This window comes from Lichenostomus cassidix, chromosome 3 (assembly GCF_008360975.1).
Source record: "Lichenostomus cassidix isolate B80296 chromosome 3, HeHo_3.0, whole genome shotgun sequence".
Lineage (NCBI taxonomy): Eukaryota > Metazoa > Chordata > Aves > Passeriformes > Meliphagidae > Lichenostomus > Lichenostomus cassidix.
This window is the reverse complement of record NC_139483.1, coordinates 26,254,221-26,272,156: the sequence shown is the minus strand read 5'-3', so window position 1 is coordinate 26,272,156 and position 17,936 is coordinate 26,254,221. Positions and strand designations below refer to the sequence as shown.

The following is a 17,936-nucleotide window of genomic DNA, read 5'->3' as shown; positions in this document are numbered from 1 at the left end:
GACTTACTCCAGAATGGTTTGCCAAGACTTAGAGACTGATGCATTTTCTTTGCTGTTATTATGTTGCCACAGTAGTTTATCTGGCAGCAAGAATGACAACTGCAGCAGGTCACTTTAAGGTCATACAGCACTCTTCTTCTTCATTATATAAAGCTGTCATTGCTTATAAGTGTTGTCTTTATACTGGGTGTAGAGGAGGCTTGACTCTGTTGTGCAGTCAGTACCATTCCTTGACTTCTGCTGCACAGGTTATGTTACAACCTTCCCTTCTGCACTATCCCACATGATGTTGCCATTTGAAGAGATGGCTGCTTGGAGCAGCAGCAGAGAAGCTGAGGAATGGGGCCAGGTGCTTACCAGGTAGAGATTTCCCAGTTAACATTAGAAGAAAACCTGTTAGTTGCCTCAGAGAAGTAATGAAGGGGAAACCCTGTATCTGCTTCTTGAAAAAGGGAGATGCTTGGGAAGTTTCTCTAGAGATTTTAGCTGACAGAAAATCTGTAAGGAAACAGGAGGCTGATAGCCTGAATGATAAAGATGAGCTGTGCTGGTAGGAATTATATTAAAGGACTAAGTTTGAAGATCTAGAGCCATCTGGAAAGGCTAGGTGGATAATCTTATGTTGCTTGTTAAATTTTTTGGTAAATGCAAGTCCCCAAAAAGCGGATGTTCTCTAGCACTTGTCTAACTTGCTGGGAGAATGTAAAGGGAGCTGAGAGACATGATGTTAGCAGGGTTATAGTCTGCCAAGGGGCTGCGTGCCCTGGGATGGTGCAGTGTTGGCTTCCTCTCCATGCAATACACAAAAGAGCAGACTGGAGACAGAGACTGCCTTTCACATCAAGAGTGTCTATGTTCAGTTAATATTTCATTGCTCTTTTGCTCCTCTCTGAGTCATCTATTGTTCTTTGTTTTTAGAGCTTCTCCGTGAGGGAGTTGAGTCTTGGTGATATTAATTTGCTTTGTTTTTTGGGAGCAAGTGCCATTTAAAGCTATTTGTTAGCTTGCTTTCTTTATTCAGTCCAAGTAATGGACTTGTTTCTTCTTTTGTATCTTTGTCCTACATAGATTTTTATGCCTTCTTTTTTTGCCTTACCTCTCTAAAATGCCAAGCATCATCTCCCAGGTTGCTCTTCATATGTATGTCCTGAATCACCAACTTTCAACCAGTGAAATGAGAAGTACTGCTGTGCTTCCATTGCTCTTATTGGAATTCTGCTCTGTAAAAAAAAAAAAAAATTAACTAGGATAAATAAGTAATGTGCTTCGTTTACAGAAGTAGAGCTGTGCCAGGAACAACTTGGCTTCTAACTGAATCCTCTGACCTTGGTTTATATGGTGATGTCCTGGAAGAAGGGACTCATCTACACATGTGTATCAAGACAGACATGTTAGTGTTCAGTAAAGTTAGTCATAAAGAGGAAAGCACCACCCACAAAAGCTTATAGAAATGTTAGATGTGTGTATAAATATATATCAGAAGAGAAGAAATGAAGAATGTTCACAGTATTTAATATCCAAATATAAAGGGATGTTGTAGTCTTGATAGCTTGAGAACTTTTTTCTCTTTAAAGTAATAACTATCTTTTTTTGGAAAAGGATTGTTGATAACTGAGAAACACATCTCAGCTGTTAATGTCATACTGAGACAGTTCTGACCACATGGTATGAGCTGGAGCAGGCTGAGTAACTAGGCTGACATTTAATGTGAGTAGTATTAGTGTGGGGGTACTTCTAAGTACAGCTGTCATCATGAGCCAGTTCCCAGAGTAGGAGGAGAATAAGAGCAGGTATCCAAATAAATCCTGGTGTCAGCTCTGTGATGGTGTCTCAGGCTTGAGCAAGGCTCCTGTTGCTAACAGCATGTGTGGTACTGCTCTGTTCTCAGAATGCCGGAGGTGGCTTCTCAAGTAGCCACATGGTCTTCTCCTTCCTTTCTCAGATATATGGTACACTCTAATTTTAGTGAATTGTCTTATCTGAACACAGATTCCTGAATATTAAAAAAAAATTATATTTCTTAGCTTCTATGCCTCCAACAAATGCAGTGAACTCTGGTTCTAAAGAGAAAAGTAGAACTACGTCAAAGGCAAAACATCACCCAACCAACATTTACACAGGAAGAAATGACATTTTGTCAGCTGTCATTCTCTGAAGGGATCCTATATTCCAGCAGAGCTGCCAGCAGTTGTGAAACTCATGTAGGTGTAAGCAATGGGAGAAATAACTTCTATAGTGTTGGCCCACAGCCAACAGAAGAAAGAATGTGTTAATCTTTCAGGATTGACCTTTTCTTGGCTCAGACTCTATCAATGATCCAGAACGTAAACAAAACTTTGGGCTTGGAACATGGAGAAATACTTGGAAGCAAAAATTTCCTTAATGCTTCAGCAATTGATACTCTGACTGCAGTGAAACCAGCAGCAAAAGTAGCTCAGGTTTTGCAAATAATTTTATGTTTTTTCAGAGGTAATTTCTAATATTACCTGGGATAACTGGAGAAGTTAGTATGATATTTCAGAAAAAACAAATTGGTGAGGCTTTTGAGCTGGCTGTTGACACATGTTGGTTTTCTTTGCTTACTCAGAGGAGTCAGACACAACATGCACAGCCTTCTACCCTCCTCATTCAACTCATCTGTCAAGATTAGAGAGCTTGACAGCATTGTTCCAATACCTGCTGTGGGAAAAGCCAGGCTGCACCTCTTTACCAAAGTGAGTGGGGTTGGTTCTAGGCTTCAAGAAATTAGCTTTCTTGAACTGTAGTCAGAATTTTAATGAGTGCAGAGTAAAGTGTGAAATTAGGGAAGATCCAAAATATAGGTGTAATAAAAAAATTCTGTCATTCCGTAAACTACTGATATAAGAAGTTACCTGGATTTGGGTATGTCATTATTTTTTGGGTAAAAGAACACTGCTTTATCTATAATGCCTCAGAATTGTTGTGAAATACTCTAGGTGAAATCCTCAGATGAGGAAAAACAGCAGAATGTTGTGGAAGAAAATGAGGTTTGCTAAACTAGTCTAGATGATAATCTGATCCCTGGAGGGTTTTAATATCATCATAAATTACTGAAATACCAGTATCATTCAACCAAACCTTAACTCAGAAAATTAATTTGCCTTAATGGATCACAGAACTATTTGTATTTCCTATTCTGTCCTTCATGATATACAAACATCTTAATCATAAATGTAGATATGTAAGCAGGTTTGCACGTTTTAATTAGATTTTACAGGTAAATAGTTTTGGACTGTTTATACAAAATTGACGAGCTCTTTTCTTGGTGCACAAAGAAAAGAAACCATGATAAATCAGCTCATGGGCGTGAAGTATCCCAGTGCTGGCAAAGGGGAGTTCATTAGATAAGCTGTAGGAAAAACAAAATAATGTGTTTAATGGTAAAATTAGATTACTTTCTCTCAGTGCACTTTAAGTAGTATTATCTTTGTTGTCTAGTATGCACAGCCAGGGTGTATATATATACATTTGTGCTTATCTTCAGGAAATTCAAATGTATATTCTGAGTGGTCATCAAAATTCACTAAAAGGAACACTGAAGCACAGTTGGCCAGGATAATTTTAAAACGTTCATGGGGATTGAACAAAAACTACATAGATGAGACATCTTAGCCTTTGAAGTATTTGGGAATGTTGGTTATCACCATTTGCTGGCCTTTATATTTGATGAGGGTTATGTGTATTTCACTTCTATTGAAATATGTACTGTTTTCTTGCATGTAAGTTTTTCCTGACGAGAAGAACAGCTTGGCCATTTGTCTGGAATTTATAAATGTTTGGTATCCTAGAAGTCCTATTAATGTTGCCAGTACACACAGACTGACTGTCCAGTGCATGCAGTGTGATCCCAACATGTGAATAATTGTGCCTGTGTCAGTTATTTTATCTACTCAGCATTTTCCTATGCACACAGTTCTTCCTGGTATTAATTCTTCTGTGCATCAGGAACTTTATATCTGCTTCTAAAAAGCAATGCACATAGGAGAATTGTGATATTTGTTTCCTTTCTGAGAGGAATTTTATTTTGTCTACTGCTGCAGATGGAAGGTGAAAATAGGAGCAAAGAAGGATGGTTGCACAGGTAAGGCGTAAAACTAAAGATTAGGCTTGGGTATGTCATTTGTTACAGCCAGTGACTCAATTCCCCATATGTAGAGAGGAGACAACTCCTCTTACCATACCATTAATTAATGGTTATTGATTAATTTGTTAACCACAAATTAACCCAAGTGCATAAAAGCTATAGCAATAGTGTGTGTCCTGCAGAGCAGGTACTCATTTATTTCCTAAGAGGCATCTAAGGAAGACTACTTGGCTACTTTAACAGTCTAAAAGCTGCAGTCTAAGGAAATATTTCCCCAGCCCTATCCTATTTTTCCAGACAAAAGCACTTCGATCCAGTGTGTTGGAAGGTTGCCTAACATGAGTTGTCTGAAACAGCAGGTGTCTACATACAACTCCATTTGCTGACTTTCCACTTTTCTTAAATATTAAGTAGGAATTTTTCAGTGGCTGACTACCAAAATATCGACTTCTAGAATTCCTTTGGAATTCTTTGCACCTACTCACAATCCCTTATTATTGACATGGTGCTCTAAATTTGGCCTTCAGCATAGATGCTTATATGAGATGCAGTAGGCTTTATAGAGAAATTATCTTCAGATATTGAAATACTTTGTGAAGAGGGACTTCCTAGTCAGGCATGAACATCTCTAATTCTCTAAACATATGCAGTTATCCCAGCTGTTCTGTGCCCTACTGTGCCCTTGCAACCATGGAAAATTTATATAAAAAAGGAAATGAAAGTAGAAATTGGCAATAACTGCTGCACAAATTATGGCAACACTATACTGTCCTGCTATGTGTTAGCTTCAGCTCTGCTGGCAAAGTGACAGCAAGTTTGGAGAGAGAAAGGGAAAACAAAACAGAGCAAAAGAGACAATAATTTGAGAATGGAAGTAGCAGCCTCCTTTTCTTTGGGTGCAAGAAGAAATGACATTAGCTTCTCTGGTTTGGATATGAAGACATATTTTAAAACAGTAAATCAAGGACAAGAGCATGGTTGAAATAGAAAGACCTTGGGTACATGGAGAATGAGGGATTTTGTAAGTACCTATTTACTGTAGGAGGTTTACTGTAATGTCTGCCAAACACTATCCTATGCCTCCCACTTGCCAATTAAGTCATTCAGCAAAACTGAATTGATTTCCTGACTGCACTACAAGGTTTAATCCCTAGACAGAGATGAAAATCCTTTTTGCAGTTCTTGAAGATTTATGGGGAATAAAATTCATGAGGATGTCTTGAGACTTGCTGAACAAATATATAATTAGAAATAATTTAAGGCATTATGATATCTGCATTCTCCATAAGGAATTCAGGGATGCTAACTGCAACAAAAGCAGAGACTGCCACAGCTCCTTTAGCAGTGTCTTCTTAGAAAATACACATATGGAAAGCTTAAGGTAAATATGCAAATACACACATACCCTCTATCCCTTCTTGCTCTTTTACTGATTATTCAATAACTAGAACCTATGTTTAACTAGGTAATTGCATCACTGGCACCAAAAGCAATTAAAAACTAATATATTCAGTCAGAACTAATGATGGAGTTCCAGAGAACTGTGTATGATTCTGTCTTCAGTGAGCTTTGGGATTTGAAAAATCTGTAAACTGACAAAACACTTGATAAATGATTCAACAGGAAGTGGTCTCAGTAACTCCATTAGTCTTTCTTATCTTCACTGTATCTGTCATCCAGCTCTCCACACATCACCCACCAAGCAAATATACTTGCTTTGCAGTGGTGTATATGATATATGGACAGGGCAAAAAGCAACCGAGGTCCTGTGTTTATTTATATGTTATAATCTGTAATTGATAGATCCTTTTCTGAAAGGTGCTTTATATAGACTGATAACAATAGAAGAATTTTGTCTCCCTGTGCCTGAATAACAAAGAAGAAAGTATTTTGTAAGATTGTTAAAGGCTTCACATTACCATACTATAGGGACATCTTTTAGTGTATCACAAAGTCACTGTGAACTTGTGACCAGTCCCTGAAAGGAATTCCAGTTTATAGCTGGGAAACACCTTGAAGAGAAACAATTCAGGAACACTGAAATGGGATAGTCATTTTCATGTTGCTTTATCTGATCCAATAAACTTGCCTCCCAGAGAAAGCTAATTTGTTTGTGCACAAGGACATTCTGGGAGCACACAAATTCTGGCAGAAAGCTTCGCTGCAACATATAGATATATTTATAAGGGAGAAAACAGTGACTGAGTAGGATGTTCTGTGATGGAGGTGGTAGCTTCTGTCCCCCTCAAGGACCCCAGGGTTCAAAACAGAAATGTGACAGAACGTGACCTTGCCAACAACAAGGATCAATTTCTTGTGGCAACACAGCAGTCATGAAGTCAGCCAAGGGCAGAGTCTCTCTGGTGGTTGTGTCCTGACCCTCAAACTGGGACAGCTGGTTTCACATTTTCTGTATGAAAAACCTGTGAAGAAGAGCCTGTTTGTTGCCTGTTGCCTACCCTGTCTTTGGACATCAGTCACCCAGGACAATAACTCACTTTACTTTCTTCCTATTCTGCTCCTCTCTCTCAAACTCAATAACAAACAATTTGCCCAAATCTTTTCTCAGATATGAAATCTATGTCTCATACCCATTTCTATAAATACAGCAAATAACTATAAACCTGGAAACAAGAGGTTTGATTTTCAGTTCACATGCTGAAATGTCAGCCTAGTTTTAGTCAGTTGAAAGGATAGGACTGGCATCCAGCTAATGACTAGACATACCCTACAAGTTGTGCTCTGACTATAATGGAGGCAGCAAGAAACTCCCCTGTCTAAGGCTGATTTCCATGAAAGATTTCCTTGTTTGAGCTACAGAAGGGATATAGATTATGTTACATTTTAAAGAAGTGTGATACATTGTTCTTAATTCCACTTACTGGTGGGCTCTAGTCAACTCCACAGGGAGTACTGTACAAGGGACTGCTGATAAAGTCTTCAAAAGCCTACTGTTGAGATTTGTGGAAGATTTACCTACAGGCCCATATGCAGTAATAGATTTTTAAATTCATATCTACACAAGGAACATGATGAACATAAATGAGAGTTAAGTTCCTAGCCACTTTCCTATAGGCTCCAGTATGCCTTGTAAGTATGTGCCTACATTATTCTGTCACTCCTTTCCTTAACCTACATCTTTGTCAGCACATAGATATCCCCATTCTGTCCCAGAACATCCTTGAAGGTGCTCTAGCATTATTACAAAAATAAGAAAAAAAATGTTCTTTAAAAAGGCAGCATATTATACTCTCTTTGCCCTTCTTTTTCTGCTTTTTAATTATTTTTTTTCCTCACTACACCAATCATACATGGAGGATTTCAGCTATTACACGCACAGTAGTTCATTATGGAAAATGAACTGATTTCTTCAAGAAAACTGCGACTGAGTGGCTTCATTTGGCTTGAAACATGCTGTTTCACCAACATGTTTGGCATCATGCAAGGGCATTCATCTATCCAGATAAAGTTATGCACAATAAAAAATAATTTTGGTATATTTTGTCTCCTTAGATTGACAGTAACTTCGGCTTACCTTCAACCAAATTACACAGGGAGGTTTCAGAGCTGAGGTGATCAGCCTGAAAGGAAGTGCTTAGGAGAATTTAATATTCTGCTAGGTGTTCACTCCCTTGCACTGGGCAGGCACCTTGTGTTGCACCAGGGCTGTCTGTACCCCGGGACAGAAGCATCTTCCTCTGTGCTGTGCCACCCTCTGCAGTTACACATGGTGTCTATCATTGATAGACTCAAGTACTGGGGAGTGCATACATTCTTTGTAGTTGAAGTATTATGATTTCTGAAGTTTCCACAATGATAAGGAAAGATATCAAATACAGCCCAAATGAAAGGTATTTTGTCTAGTGAGAATATGAATGGACTCTCTTCATACAACTTTAGTCTTTCAGTAGAGGATATTTCCAGCTGAGAAAAGGTTAAGAGTCATCTACCATACTCTATGGCAGGTTCAAGTAAGTACAATCTTATCAACCTTCCAGTATTGTTAGGATCAGAGCATTATTCATCCAAATGTACATGCTTTACTGTCTTTTATTTAAATAAGCCTTGTCTCGGTCTGCATTCTCTTTGCATTGTGTTTTAAACAGGAAAATCACTTTAAACCTCCTCACTGCTTTAGTTTTTCTGTTGGAGGTAGTGATTTGACTTTATTTTTTAAAATTACTGAAGAGTAAGACCTGTAAATAAGCTGCTTTCAAATCTGTGTTCTTCTCTCACCAAAATAATGAGAATTTCATCCAGACACCTGGGTGGCAAAGCTGGTCCTTTGTTTTCTGCTGAATCTGAGAACATTTCCTGTACATAACCTGTACAGAAATATGATTTATAAAGCCATTATCAACTTTGAATACTTCTCTTCATTGTTGGTAACTCCTGGGTTTCCATCAACAGGAGAGATGATATCCATCTGCATCTAATATTAATTCAAATTCACAGTCACAGATGGGAGACCACTGAAAGTTTCAGAATAGAGAGTTTGCACAAAAGCATTATTTTTAACACACATTCAATGCTAACTCTGGGGAGGGGAAGAATGAATCTCTTGCATTTTCATTACTGCACACAGGAAGTAACACTAAATAGTCTTAAATATATCCCCAAATCATAAAATCAAGGAGTAAAATAGGTTGTCTTTCCCAGATAGGTTCTCTCTGAGCCATTGTGGGTATCCATGCCATACTTCTAAGGTTATTCCCATAATAATGAGAGCTACATTATTTTTTTTTAACTGGCAATTTCTGTGTAGCTGCCTAGTTTCTGGGATATGCAGCTCAAAAAACTTTTGAAAATAATTGTTGATAAAGTCATGAGGTGTAGCAATACAGCAAAGAACAGAAAAATCCAAGATCCTCCCTAACTGCTTCAGGCCCTCTGAGGTGCGATCAGTTCTTGCCCTTCCCTGGGCTAACAAACACCTCTGTTGAGTTGCCTGGCCATGCCCTGTGCCCTTATTTTACAACAGTAGGCACACTCATCACCAAGTGCATGCTTCCATGTGAAACCACAGGAAATGGTGGTTTCAGCTATTTTAAGCCTAAAAGTGGGTAGTATTTTACAGCTGGTTTGATTTCTAGAGAACCACAACAGGTAAGAAAAAAAACTGTTTAACCTTCAGGGCTGTACCTAAAGCTAAAATTTCACAAGCCACATGAAGAGCCCCAAATTCATGATTAATAATAATTATTGCCACATTTTTTGGCAGCTAATTTGTGATTTATTAGTACCCAAGTTGGGAATTACTGACCTTGGCATAACAAAAAGTTTGTTAATTAAGTCAAGGCTACATTTCACATCTTTTATTTGGCATTCTTCCATAGGCTGCAGCAAATCAAAGGGCAAATTTGGAAGCAAAAGGAAAGCGCTGACTCACTAGTTAACTGAAACTTGTTTCGAATTTAGCAACTGCATTGTGGGGCCCTCCAGCCAGAAATTTCTCTAAACTCAAAGCTGGACTGGGCTTTAGAAGGCTGCAGGGTTTGTTGCCAAAAGTTTGCACACACTCTCCTCAGCGAATTGCTGACTTCAGAGCTCGGATGGACGCTTGGAGCCCAAGGTGAGCTCCTACCTCTACACAGGCTTAACAAACCTGATCGAAACCTTCCTGTTTTTTTATTTCTGCAGTGGAAGGCTAAGGAAAGGGGACGAGGAAATGAGCAGTGCAGTAGAAAAGAAGATCGTTCCAAAAGATTGCCCACGGTGTTCAGTCCCAGAGCGGCAGAGCTCGGCCGGGCGAGCCCCGGCTGAAGGCGGCCGGAGCGCCAGCCTTGGCTCCCGCCGTGCCGGCAAAGCGCATCCACAGGCTGCCGGCGCCTGTTGGCAGTCCTGCAAGGCGGGACAGCACACCGATCCAGCACAGCCAGCGCATCCCTTGCTTTGCCGGGGAGCCCCAGGTGCTCCGGGACTGCCCCAGCACGGGCGCGGCGGGAGCCCCGCCCAGGCAGAGCGGAGCGGAGCAGGGCAGGGCAGGCTGTGACTCTCGGGGGCTGGCTGGGAGTATCGGGAGTGACGGCCGGAGGGAAAGTGCCGGCTGGCCTGGCAGCGAGGCAGAAAGAAACTTTGGAGACCTTCATACCATGAAAGGGTGAGTGATTCTAACTCTTCTGTAAGAGGAAGGAGGATGCTGTGGGTGGGTTTTCATACTGTGGACAGTATAATGTTAATTTTGCTTATTTTCACCAGTGCAACCCCAGAAGTGTTGCTCAAATAGAAAACTTGTACTAATTTGCTAAGAATGATTTGCGAGTTGCCTTTACAAGGGGTGAGATGAGATAGGAAGAGAAAAGATTGTTTTTGCCAAGCTGCAGCAGTGTCCCAGGTGCTCAGCAGTGCCTGGGTGCTCAGGTGTGCTCCTTGTCACCCTGAGCATGGTAGGAACAGGTGAGAAAAGAGGGTGTCAGTAAGGGCAGGTGGTAGGACTCTTGCCCCACTGGTTTTATGGAGTAATTTGTCTGTGGCAGAGTTTGGTGCAGTTCTGCTTGTTGAATAAAGTGTTGCTGTTGATCTAGATTGGATGTTTTTGCTCCAAGTCCATTTGGGACTGTCTTAAAGGCCAGTACAGCACTTGCTAGCAGTCATGAGTAGCCAGCTTGTAGGTGTAATGTATGTACTCTGGGTTTGGGGGGAGTGGGGAAAAGAGGCTTGCAGGTCTTCTGAGACCACTTTTTAGAGGGACATAAGCTGTTGCTGGGGAAAAATATTTTAGGTCCTGCCTGCTGCCTTCAGCTTTATAAACATCTTTGTAGGTATTACAGAATAAGGTAGATTCCCACCTGCATTACAGTTCTGAGGATGACTCTCTGAAGTACAATACTAGGGTGTAAAAAGTGTGGGTTTGTGCATGCAAGTGGCTTCCTCTTGCTGGTGGGAGCTGAGGCCTGACTGGGTAAGTGTTTGGACCTGGGATGTCACTCATCACAACCAAGCTGGGACTCAGGCTCCTTCAAAAAGCCTCACACCTTAAATCCTAGTGCTCTCTGTCATCTTCAGTTTTCTTTCCCAAGATCCATTTAACCTAAGTTATCGTAAGGTTTTTGAATTATCCTTTTGTCTGTGCTTGGTTCTATAAGGGCTGGCTTTCATGTGTGTTGCGTGTTTAAAAGCAAGACACTAACCTTCTGCAGAAATCCACCATGTCTGAATAAACACCTGTGTTCTTGGCTTTTCTCTAAAATATAAGGTGTTTGTAGTGCTGTGGTTAGGGTAATTAACTCTGCACTTTTGGGATTCCCTATTTGTTTGAAGCTTGGGATCTCTTAATTGCTTCATGGACTCCAACCCTTTCAAATGACTTGAAATACCCAACTTTGGATGTGTTATTGAAATGGGGATTTGGCTTCTTCAAAACCATGATATCATGACATATGTTGTTACTTTATTACTGCACAGAGAATTTTAAAATCCTGCCTTGATGCTTTTGTCCAAGGACCTTACGCAGTAGAAGGATGGGACTGTAGTACTGAGGCTAACTTTCACTGAAACCAGTGAAAATCATTCTGTTAACCTCAGTGGTAGCTGACTTAACTCTTCTGGGTTGTAAAAGCACTCGAGAGGATTACCACTGTAGAGACCAATGGCGTAGTGTAGCTGTAAAAGTCTCATTTCAGACACAAAACATTTTGGGTCTGCACAATGGGCAGCACCTTAGATCAAAGTTTTTTGGTGTTTGCCGTGGTGGTGTTCTGTTGCAGCAAAGGTGGAGATTGTTGCAGCAGAGGAGTATTTGTTTGTTTGGAGGATTTTTTAGTACCTCAGTGAGGGAGGCAAGAAAATAGGTCCTTGTTTGCTTTCTTATGCAGCCTTGAAATCATACTAAAGAAGTTCATTTTGCATTAAGGTATCTTCCCCCTGCCTTTTTTTTTTTTTTTTTGCATTCTGGCCCTAAAAGTTTCACTGCAGTCTAAAACTCCTGATATCCACATGGGTCAAGCTCACTGGAGAAAAAACATGAGTGTGTGACATTTTTGACCATCTTAGTGAAATTAGTGAAATTGGACTTCACTGAAATTGGTCACCAGCATGAACAACGGTGTAAATGCTTTAGGGAGAGAGAAAAAGTGCAAGGTGCATCTCTGAGATGATGAGGGTGTTTCTTGTTGAAGGAACAAAATTCATTGGACTCCAGTTGCTCTAACTGGAGTGAACCTGTCTGTGGGCTTTGCCACCTCTAGGGCAAGAGCAGATGAATCTCACAGGTGTTGTGTGATGGTGTGCAGCTAGACTAAGGACCCTGGCAGGTGTTTCTTGGACAGGAATCAGGATCTTGTTACTGAAATAATTTGAAGTAGTGCCATGCTCACAGCTGTTCCTCCATCCCGAGCTGGGTAAGCACTTCCCTAGTGCTCCTGAGAGATAGCTTGTGTCTGTCCCCAGGGCACTGCTGCTCTGCATGGCTCCAGCACAAGCACCTCTGCCCCTGGTGCCCAGAGCTCTGGGTGCTGCTTCCTGTGTGTCAGCTGGCAGCTCTGCCTTCAACATTGGTGTAAGTAGAGGTAAATGGCTTAGACAACTTGGGTTATTTCCCACCAGGAAAAGATATTTTTGTCTTCTTAATGTAATCACCCAAAATATGGTGTCTCCCCAGGGCCTGGAGAGCACCATCAGTCCACTGGTGCTTTGGCTGGTAGTATCAGTGTTAAATGGATGGTCTAAAGATTTGGACGTGTTTGAAGTGGTGGGAATTAGTAGAAAGGTTTGCATCTTTCTAGAAGCCAGTCTGTTCACTGGCAAGAAAGAAGAATACTGGATGGTATTTGGGGGCTGGCTTTTCCAGGTGGCCTTCACTGTGGGTTTGAAGAAAAGTAGAGAGGCTCTGCTCTTGGGTAGTTTTCTCACCCCAGTTGTTTAGGTAGTCAAGCTTCTGCTCAGAAGGAAAAATGGACAGTAGGGCTTGCATAGTCTAGCTAGTTCCTAGTGACTTAAAAACAAACAAAGAAGCCCCAGAGAACCTTCGTCTTTGAGGGGAAATGTTACATAAATTGCAAATTTGTAAATAATAATTTTTGCTTGCAGAATCTGTGTGATTTTATCTCACCTTACTGCTTCTGAACTTGGAAGCAAAGTGAGTTGGCTTCTATAAAATTGATGGAGTGCTTAAAGATGAGCAGTATTTATGAGCCATTTTTGTTGGACTCAATCCATGTGTGGAGCACTGTTCCTTGTGTTACAGCATCTGTAAAAGAGAAATACCTCCCTCCCCTTTGAAAATTGTAGCAGGCCAACTTGTAAGTTATGACTTATACCCAAGAGTTTTTGATGGATGGTGGTATTTAAACATCAAGCTTCTTAGATACACGCTGTAAAATGTGGCAGAAAACAGGTGTATCAGTAATGTTGTCTGAATCATCCCTAGTCTGAGACTGCCCTCTCTTGGAGGCCATCAGTTGCTTTTACATCTTCTTCTTTTTTTTTCTTTCTTTTTCTTTTTTCTGTTTTATTTTTTTTTCTGGAGTGGCTACTTCATTCTCCTTGTGGAGAAATCACTACAAAGTTTTGAAATAATTTGAGATACTTGCTACTATATTCACCCCAGGATAGACACCAGGTGTTGGGTTTTTTTTTTTGGGTTTTTTTTTTTTCCTTTAGAAACAAGGGAAATTGATGGAAGATTAGAAATAAATCAACCTTTCAAATCATTTGTTTTGAATTTAGTAAGGGCAGAGCTCCAAGGGCCTGCCAAAGGGATGCAGATGACCAAACCTTGCTGAATTTTGTGAGGACTTTCAATGTCTCAGAATGTCAATGCCATAGGAAATCTTGCTCTTTGTTAGCATGCAGTGCCCTAAAATTTCTAGCAGATCATTTATGATGATTTTGAATTGCATTTTACTTAAATGTTTCAAGTAACATCTTTTTAGTAATATGAGCAGGGTAACAAGAAGGTATAAGGACTAAAAGTTTTCTTTAGCTAAAGTAATGCTGGAATATTTGTTTAAATTTAGCTAGACTGACAAGTTAGGCTAGACCTCTTTATCCAGTCTCATTCTGGTGCCTAAACCAGAAAATATTTATTTTATTCATCTGTCAATGTTTAAAAAAAAAAATTTCCCAGGTGATTTAACATGCTGCAGATTTGGTGTGGTTGAGAACACTATCCTATCCTGCTGTTAAAGCCTGAATTGATAGATTTTGGTGAGTAGCTTACTATTTGTTTTAGGGAGAAGACAAATTTGAATGTTTCTGCTGGCCTAGGAGTGTATCCATTTTACTTTACTACCATACTGCCCTGAAGCCTGATTTTTGCCCCATTTCATGAGACATCCTGAGGCCAGAGGAGAGATTCTTGACATTCTGATCCATGTTCCTGACCAAATCAAATATGCCTTTGACATTGAGAGTAAACCAACAGCCAGAAGACAGTCAGGCTAGCAGAATGGAGGCAATCCAGACAGTGCTGGAGGCAGCTCAGGGAGGCCACAACAGCTCCAGTTATTTTCACTTCACTTGTTTTCAGGGTCATCTTCTCAGAGTGAACCTACCTGCCTTCAGGTTGAAGACTTCAAAGGGCTAAATTGTTTTGGGTTTTTTTTAAATTTTTTGGAGTCACATTATTTGGATCTTCTTAATAAAATACTGGAAACTTGGGAGTAGCCCAGATCTTGTTTCTTTTCTGAACAAATGTTTGCTCAAATCTTTAGCTGTCACATATTCCCAACAGTATTCTTCAGCTCACTGGATTGCTGTCTGTTGTTGGTTTTGCTACAGCAATTCCAATGGAGAAAATGCTTTATCTTTTCCCAGGAGAACAAGGAAATTAATTGATTAACTCTTGTTAGCTCACCAAAATCACAGTAGCCTTCAAAGATGTCCAACTTGAAAAGAGTATTCTGAATGTCTGCTTCTGATAAGACTAGCTTTTCAAGGATGAAATAAATAATTTTCTGTGCTCTTCCTGTGCAATGAACAATTCCTCTGTCTATTAAGGCAAGAAAAGGCCAGATACTTTTTTTCTTTTATCCCCACAAGTGGATTTCTGAGAATATCCCCCTGTGGTTGTGTGAGCATGTTCCTTCCAGAGCCTGTAGGGGGTGGAAAATCATTTTGGCCTCAAAGCTGAATTCAGAGGTGCTGAGTATATAGCTGCTCTAATAGCCGTTTTAAGAGCATACATCCCTAAGATGCTTTAAAGTTTCAGTTATGGCGTGTTCAGTATGGAACAAATCTTTTAAGTTCAGATGTTCTCCTCAACCCTGGCTAACATCAAAATTGGAACATGTGCTGTTCTGATTGGATACAATCTAGAATAGCCACTGCAAAATTAGGCTAGAGTTTTGAGTTTATGTGGGCTTCAGCTGGTTGTAGCCACCAAGATATTTCAATATAGAAAATGGAAATAAGTAGCTAGTCAGATTTTGCTAGCGTTTAACACATCTCACTGCATTTTGAAGACTAGGACAGCTTGTAGTGATTTATGTAGAAATATCTTGTGCTCTTCTGGTGTTTCCAGATCTGGGGCTTGTGGCTTCCAACCAGTGAGCTCTCAGCATGTTTCTCGTGAGACAAGAATTTAAACTTTTTCTCCTGTCTCCCGTTTCTTGCTGGAGAGTACAATCATTAGCACAGGAAGAGCAGAGTATCTTTTAGCTCCCACTCCACAGAGGTGCTGGGTCTGGTACAGCTGCATCAAAGTGCTTTTTCCTCCAATGCCCTCTTCAGCTTGGGGACAAGGAGCAGGATGGAGAGGACAGGAAGGCAGCAGCCTAGTAGGAATAGCAGCTGGGGAAGATTACTCTGGGAGGCACAGCAGATCACAGTCTTGTGCCTTTCATAGTAAAAGGACAACACGTAGGTGGTTTTGACCTTCTGAAAAGCAATGTCCTTTCATACTCCTTTATGGTGAGAGAAGAGAGCATTTTACAGTGTTGGAAGGTAGTTTAGTTGGAGGGCAGACTCCTGTGAAATGTACTCCTTGGCATCTCTGCCCCCAGGGGTTGCACAGAAGATTTCTGCTGTGATTTGAGACTGCAGGGTTCCCTGTGTGAGAGAGCGAGTGAGGGAGAGGCAGCGTCAGTGCAAAGACTGTTGTTTATAAAAACAGAAGAAGGCATGTCAGGAGAGGGATTTCAGTGGGGCACGGCTACAGATTGTGCTGTGAGATAAAACGTTTCCTCCACAACCCCTGGTGTCTAATGGTGTGACTTAACTCTGGCTGCAGTCTGCCCCTCCATGAGGTATTCAGGATCTTTCCTTTCCCTACATATTGTCAGGACTCTTACAGGGATCTAATATCCCTGAGGTCTCTGTCAAATTTGGATTGGAACTGGGCAGATATTTATTTTAAAAGGGAAAATAAAACCCAAAGCCGCTCTGTCAAGAAAGGCAAGAAGGATTGCAGAAATTACTGTATTTTCTGCTTCAAAGATGCAGTAAGATTATTTTTCTTAACAACTGTTTTTTTTTTTTTTTTTTTAGTATTGATGTTTTTTTTAAAACCCAGTGACCTATTTTGATGTCAGACTGCAGGTAAAACATCTGAAAATCCTAAGCCAGTGTCTTTAATAGTGATATTTCACACATGCTCTAAAAGCTCCCATAAAAACACATCTGAAGAGTGGAAAGTATTTACTTTCTCACTGTGGGCTCTGTCCCTGTCCATGAAAAAGTCAGTCACCAAAAGAGTAGCAGAGTTAATGATGTTTTAATCCAATTGATCTGTGATCTATTTTGCTACTTGCTTACCTACTGTAATGACCCCTGTCCTTGTGTGTCTGGGGTCAGCACTGGGGTAAGAAAGAGTATTTGCAGTGGCTAGTGGAGAGCTGGCTGACTGGCTGCTCCCAGTCAAGGAGAGTTCTAGCTAAGTACCTCCTTGGTTCTCCCCAAATGAGGTGTGAATCTGAATGTTCCTCATTTTTTCAGCTGCTAATTCTCAGGAAGCAAGTTGGCATTTTGGGATCCGTGGTATTTCCCCTTCCATGAAATTTGAATGAGATTTGCTAGGTCAAATGGTGTGAATCACTAATTTAGAGATTCAAAAATACTAGCAGCAGAGATGAACAGACTGAACAAAATATACCTTGCTTTTTTAAGAACAAAGAGAAACCTAGCAGAGCTCGAGGATCCTCTTAAGTGTTCTTTTTTTAGTTCTACTGGAAGTTGAGAAATTAAAGCGTCTGACTGACATACATGCAAATGCAGAACCAGGCTTGGAAATTTATGGGAAAGGTGAAGCATTCTCTTTGCTCGGCCTCTGAAGCTGTTCACCAAAAGGTGGCAGTCTCTGCTAGCAGGAATGCGTCTCTCGCTGGCAGATGGATGCTTTTCCTTAAGGTTCATTCAGTTCAATGTTCTGCGTTGGTTGGGTTTTTTCCTCTCCTCTCCTCCCCCCATAACCTTTATCTTTCAAACGAGACCAGCAGCCTGTATATTTGACAAATATTTGTCTAGCACTGTAAATGCACGCAGACTTAAAAATGACCTTTGAGTTAAACCAGAGCAGATTCCCACAAAAAAAGGAATTGGTTTTAGTTAGGTTTTTTCCCCTAAGCTGTGTAAACAAAAATTATTAGAATGCATGCTATGAATGCTTCATCTCTGCATCTGTGACTGGGCTTCCACAGCTTTTTAAAATGTCATCACAGCTACAGCCATTCCCTAAAAACCATGCCAAAGGCCTGGACCTGTACTCTCTAGTTATAAGGAAAGCTTCCTGGTTTATTCAGTGTTCACTTGACTTGGGGTGAGATCTGAAGGACTTGATCTGAAGGACTCCCTGTGCCGTAATTCAGACTCTGTGGAGCTGGAACTCTTTTGTTTACTGATGTTTTGCTAGTGGAGCTGTATTTACTTGCCAACCTGGACCTTATCCACAGGCACA

General features: G+C 40.6%; 1 long non-coding RNA gene across 1 annotated transcript in view; it reads left to right on the top strand.

Moving 5' to 3' along the window:
- The first annotated feature begins 9,524 nt into the window (after positions 1 to 9,524).
- Positions 9,525 to 17,936, top strand: part of LOC146439318 (uncharacterized) — a 59,983-nt gene continuing 51,571 nt past the window's right edge. Inside the window, exon 1 of the long non-coding RNA XR_014850749.1 lies at positions 9,525 to 10,205. This is a non-coding gene — a long non-coding RNA (uncharacterized LOC146439318). The remainder of the gene's footprint in view (positions 10,206 to 17,936) is intronic.